Here is a 6,832-nt window from a genome sequence, read left to right as displayed (position 1 = left end):
AGGCACATGCAAAATAAGGGGGTGATTGGTGACAGCCATCATGGCTTCACCAACAGGAGATCATACCTGAAAAATCTTGTGGCCTCCTATGACAGGGTTATGGCACTGGTAGGTAGATAGTGGAAGAGCAACTGACATCATCTACCTGGACTTGTGCAAAGCATTTGACACTGACCTGCACAACATCCTTGTCTATAAATTGAAGAGACGTGGACTTGATGGATGGACCACTTGGTGGGGAATGGAACTGGCTGGATGGTTGCACTCTAAGAGTTGCAGTCAATGGCTCAATGTCTTGTTGGATATCCGTAATGAGTGGTGTTCCTCATGGGCCAGTATTGAGACTGGTACTGTTTAACATCTTTGTTGGTGACATGGACAGTGGGATTGAGTACACCATCAGCAAGTTTGCTGATGACACCAAGCTGCATGGAGAGATCATCACGCTGGAGGGAAGGGATGCCATATAGAGGGACCTTGACAGGCTTGAGACGGAGAGGTGGGCCTGTGTGAACCTTATGAGGTTCAACAAGGCCAAGTGCAAGATCCTGTATCAGGGCAAGGACATGGACCAATTAGAACGAGTCCAGAGGGGGACCATGATCAGGGGACTGGAGCACTTCTCCTATGAAGACAACCTGAGGCAGTTGAGGTTGTTCAGTCTGGAGAAGAGAAGGCCCCAGGGAGAACTTAAAATAACCTTACAGTACCAAAAGGGGACCTACAGGAAAGCTGGGGAGGGACTCTTTCTCAGGGAGTTTAGTGATAGGACAAGGGGTAATGTTTTTAAATTGAAAAAGGATAGATTTGGATTAGGTGTTAGGAAGGATTAAATATTAGATATCCTTCAGTATAAGAGTGAGGCACTGGCACAGGTTGTCCAGAGAAGTTGTGGATGCCCCATCCCTGGAAGTGCTCAAGGCCAGGTTGCATTGAGCTTTAGGAAATCTGGTCAAGTATCCCTGCAAGTATCCCTCAAGTATCCCCATAGCAGGGTGGGTGGAAGTACATAAGGGTCCCTTAGGGGTCCCTTCCAATCCAAACCATTCTATAAGTCTTTAGGCCGAAACCTGTCTGGAAAATTTCCAGCCTCAAGTGATTTGAAGTTCATTATTTATTAACGTGTACAGTGTTGACTGTACACATTAGAAAAAATATTAGTTTAGCAAGTTTCACATTTGTTTGAATCAAAAAAAGTCTTTGAAGAATATAAAAGATTAGATATTTTTTCAGAGAGGCAACATACTACAGTAGCATGATCCTTTCTCAGTCATGATGATTCATGGTAACTAAACCTTATTATTTTCAATGGCAAGTGTTTAGTTTTCTCAGCAGTCCTGAAAACCAAGCCTTATGGGGACACATACTTATGCATTTCTATATTTGCTGTTGGCAAATGTTGTTTGCATGGCTTTCTAATTTTTCATCTGCATTTCTATGGAGATTTGATTATCTAAAATTTGATTATCATTGGTGAAGGAAATACTCAATGTCGTTTTAGCTTGGAAAGATTACATCATTTTGCTTTCACATACTATTTTGCTCCAAAACATGGTTAACATTTTGCCAGCTTAGAACTGCCATGACTGGAACATTTTGCTGGAAAGTGAGATATGATTTATGACTTAGTCTCCATTATAATGTTGATCATTCACATCTGTAAAAAATTATAGCCAGCATGATGTGGACTATTTAGTTTTAGATCTCTGTCCATAAAGAGACAGAAAGATCTGATCTACTGTACTACCAAAGAGTTCAAAGAGTTTTTTTTAATCTGTAATGGTTTTACCAGGTCTAGAACCTGTTTAGTCCTCTGTGATTCTTGCTATTACCAATAGAAAAAAACTATGTGAGCCAGTTAAATGGCCTTCCTGTGCCATTGAGTCCCTGTCTATAGCCAGGAAAGGATTTAAACTTCTGAGACTGCTTGAAATCTGCATATAAAAATGGTTTTAAAGAAGAGCTTGTAAGCTCTGTGTGAGTTTTAATCCTCCAAACTCAGCCTGTTGCTACCTCACTGAAGATAGTGAGGCTTCACTCCTCAAGGAGTTTTCACTAAGCATTGGGACTGGAAAAGCACCTCTTTCATCTGCAGGTCCATTGGCTGTGCATATTGTGTGTGTACACATACCTACCCATTCATGCTCTTTATTCCTGCACCCAAAGAGGAGATGAAGGTGATAGAAAAAAAGTTTGAACTTGTCCACTGTAGAAAGACACCTTTGAAAAGTGCTGTCTGAGGAAATGACTGGAAATCTAATATCTGCTCAGGTCCTTTGTTCACTTCAGTAAGCAGCAGAAGTGCTCTCTTTGTAGCTCTGCATTGCATGGAGTTTCACAGAGCTTCTCTTTTACTTGAAGTCCATATTTGATAGAGCAGTCAGCTGCCTACTTGGCTACCTGCATGCAATTCCATGGGCAGTGATTTTTGCCATTATTCTTATTGTCTTTTGCTATCACGCTATATTGTGACATGCCTTGGATCTTCCCAAACCCTCTTGGAACAAATTGTTCATTTAGCTCTCTTGTTATTACAGTTCCTGTGATACTGTGAGGTCCTCCTGTGATTAAAGTTCTACCTTATTGGCTTACTGCAAAAAACATTCAGAACATGAAATTCACTTATGAATGGTCCTCACGTAAATGGAGAAATATCAAAATCTGAAAGGTCACTCATCCTTGAAATCATCACAATTGATTTTATATAGCTTGCTGTCAAAAAAACACTTTTGTGTTCCTGAGACATGGCATGACACTTGCTCTCTGAGGCCTGCTTCCTTAAATAATAGCACTCAGTGAATAGATTTGTAAAACACCATTTCACGCACTGATACATTAATCACAAATAATGCAATGTGTCGCCACAAACCCAGTAAATCTTATGGCATATACCAATGAAAGTTGTCCTGTAAAAAACTAAGGAAAGAAATGTCTAGGCATTTATTTCCCTGTTACCACACATTGCATAAAACTGTGTTAAGTACATTACTGATAGAGGACAGAATATGAGAGATAACTTGTTATGTCTGTTGGCAAAACCAAAACCAAAACAACCCCCAATTTATATATAATTTATTTATATATATGTGTATATATATATGTTGTGCAAACAGGCTTGTATATCAAATGGATAAATCAGAATTTGGAATGACTAGATATATGAGTAGTGGTATAGCTCCATCTCTGATAAGAACATATCAATTTTGATTTGCTGCAATAACAGTATTGTTATTGAAGGTGCAATGGTCAAACCATATAAGTTTAGTCTAAGGGCAAATCAGAAAAAAATCAAATAGACTTACATACCTGAAAGCTCTCCTATTTTTATAAATTCTACTTTTCAATATAAAAAAAAAAATACCTCTCTACTCTTTTCATTTTTTTTTTGTGTTTATGAATTAAAAAAACTTTTTACAAATAATTTCTGAATGTCATATTTGCTAAAAGTTTATTTTTTGATAATTCTGTGGGAGTTTTAGTTTAGTATAGTAGAAAGTCAGAAAAATTAGATTAAGAAAATATGCTTTAAAAGCTTAAAAGCAAATATTTTGAAAATAAATATTTGTGGTCTTCCTGTACTCATTAGAGGTAGTAAACATTACTTATCCTGGAAATGAAAGAATTAAATAACTAAAACTGAAATAACTTTCCAAAAAATTAAGCCAGATTCTATGCCGATTCAAGTTAGTGCTACCTCATTTACCTGAACTGTTTTACCTATTTTTCACAATGAAAGATATTTGGAAAATCTATAAAATCACTTACCCGTGGAGAAAGGCTAATACAATGTAAAGCATCCAGCTGCCTCTGGCACAAAATCAGCCATTTAACGGATGTGGTTAGAGCCTGGGTTGCTGTCTAGATAATTTTTTTACTGGTAGTGTCCAGTTACCATATTTGCTAGATTACATGGCCCGTTCCCTCACAGGACCATGGAATATTTTATTGGAGTTTGGCATTTAGATTGTGTCAGAAACTTTGGTATCCCACACACAGTTTCCTAGTCAATGGAAGCATACTGCTAATGTAACCACTCAGGTAAACAAACCTTTGTTAAATCACTATTCCATCAAGTGATTAAACACTACCATAATTCTGAAAAGAGTTAACTTTCCATGTATTTTGCTTTCTGGAGAAATGAATTCTTAAGAAGTTCAATCATAATCACCCCAAACTTTGGAGGCTTAGCCCCTGAAAATATAATATCAGCATCACAGGTAGAGACATGAAAATTAATAGTCACTAAACATGCTGAGAAAGTGATGTGAGGGGTATTTCTTCAAAGTCAAAGTGAGTGGCACATCCTCTTTCACTGATTTCCTGTCATCCACAGGTAAATCACTTCATTCAGGTTGCAGCCCTACCATGCTGTGTATCCTTCCTTCCTCTACTGTGGTCTGTGAAAGACAGGGAAGAAAGCTGTGCTTCTGGACTTCTTGATACATAGTACTGCAGCAGGAGCAATACCAGCAACTGCAATCTACATTATCATATATATATATATATATATATATATATATATTTCTTTAAATAATATGCTAACTGTTGCTGTAACTCCTTATAGGGTGAGCACCAATTACATTTTCTGCTTAAGTATCCAGTGAGAGTAAGCACTGAAGGTACTCACTTAATGACTGATATCAGCAGTTACCCTCGGGATGAGTTCAATTCTTATTTTCCACAACATTAGCTGTCTCTAGTTGAGGAGAAAAATTTCTAATTATCCAAAGCACAAAGCAATGGAGGAATAGATTTTTTCCACCTATATACATAGCTATGCATTATAGACATTCACATATAGTAATACACCACTGAGCGGTCACACAAAGCTTCTCATTACCTTAGCTGTTAAGTATACCTAGCTGGATAGTATTCAAAAGTTTTAAATGTAACCATTAGAAATACTTTTTCTTGGTAAGCTGGATTTATATGGGATGATATGGGAACTAGTTTTTCTGAGAAACATGATGTGATAATTGTGGATTAATTCTGTTCACAGAAGTATGGAACAGCAACCCTTCTTTGAGAGGTTAACCAAATGAATACTCACTATAGCAACCCCAAAATATGTATCGATGTAAAACATTAGTTCGTTTTGTCTCTAATAAGTTAATAACCCCACCATCCAAAAAAACAATAACTGACTATTTCCTATAGCACTCTGTGATTTTTTTAAGAACTTTTCTTACCAGTTTTCCAGTGATGTTGTTTGTAATGGCTGTAAATGATATATGCAGATGTCCTTACTTTCTCTCTCTCTCTTCCTCATGTCCAAACATTTCACTGGTGAGAATGCTCAGAGCTAGGGCACTAACTTGTCAAATTGTGCTTTACTTAGTGTACAAAATCTTTCCTGCCACTTTAGTCATATCCACCCAAGGGTACTGAGAGAACTGGCAGAGGAGCTGGCCAAGCCACTATCCATCATTTATCAGCAGTCCTGGCTATTGGGGGAGGTCCCAGCTGACTGGCGGCTAGCAAACGTGATGCCCATCTACAAGAAGGGCCGGAGGGCAGACCCGGGAAACTACAGGCCTGTCAGTTTGACCTCAGTACCAGGGAAGCTCATGGAGCAGATCCTCTTGACAGTCATCATGCAGCACTTGCAGGGCAAGCAGGTGATCAGGCCCAGTCAGCATGGGTTTATGAAAGGCAGGTCCTGCTTGACGAACCTGATCTCCTTCTATGACAAAGTGACGCGCTGGGTGGATGAGGGAAAGGCTGTGGATGTGGTCTACCTTGACTTCAGCAAGGCTTTTGACACCGTTTCCCACAGCATTCTCCTCAAGAAACTGGCTACTCTTGGCTTGGACTGGCGCACGCTTCGTTGGGTTAGAAACTGGCTGGATAGCCGGGCCCAAGGAGTCGTGGTAAATGGAGTCAAGTCCAGTTGGAGGCCAGTCACTAGTGGCGTCCCCCAGGGCTCGGTGCTGGGGCCAGTCCTCTTTAATATCTTCATCGATGATCTGGACGAGGGCATTGAGTGCACCCTCAGTAAGTTTGCAGATGACACCAAGCTATGTGCGTGTGTCGATCTGCTTGAGGGTAGGAAAGCTATGCAGGAGGATCTGGATAGGCTGGACCTATGGGCTGAGGTCAACTGAATGAAGTTTAATAAGGACAAGTGCTGGGTCCTGCACCTGGGGCACAATAACCCCAAGCAGAGCTACAGGCTGGGAGATGAGTGGTTGGAGAGCTGCCAGGCAGAGAAGGACCTGGGAGTGATGGTGGATTGTCGGCTGAATATGAGCCAGCAGTGTGCTCAGGTGGCCAAGAAGGACAACAGCATCCTGGCTTGTATCAGAAACAGCGTGGCCAGCAGGACTAGGGAAGTGATCGTCCCCCTGTACTCGGCGCTGGTGAGGCCACACCTTGAGTACTGTGTTCAGTTTTGGGCCCCTCGCTACAAGAAGGACATCGAGGTGCTTGAGCGGGTGCAGAGAAGGGCGACGAAGCTGGTGAGGGGCCTGGAGAACAAGTCCTACGAGGAGCGGCTGAGGGAGCTGGGTTTGTTCAGCCTGGAGAAAAGGAGGCTCAGGGGCAACCTTATCGCTCTTTACAGATACCTTAAAGGAAGCTGTAGCGAGGTGGGGGTTGGCCTGTTCTCCCACGTGCCTGGTGACAGGACAAGGGGGAATGGGCTAAAGTTGCACCAGGGGAGTTTTAGGTTGGATGTTAGGAAGAACTTCTTTACTGAAAGGGTTGTTAGACACTGGAACAGGCTGCCCAGGGAAGTGGTGGAGTCACCATCCCTGGAAGTCTTCAAAAGATGTTTAGATGTAGAGCTTAGCGATATGGTTTAGTGGGGACTGTTAGTGTTAGGTCAGAGGTT

This window comes from Aythya ferina (assembly GCF_964211825.1).
Source record: "Aythya ferina genome assembly, chromosome: 2".
NCBI classification, from domain to species: domain Eukaryota; kingdom Metazoa; phylum Chordata; class Aves; order Anseriformes; family Anatidae; genus Aythya; species Aythya ferina.
This window is presented reverse-complemented; position numbering follows the sequence as displayed.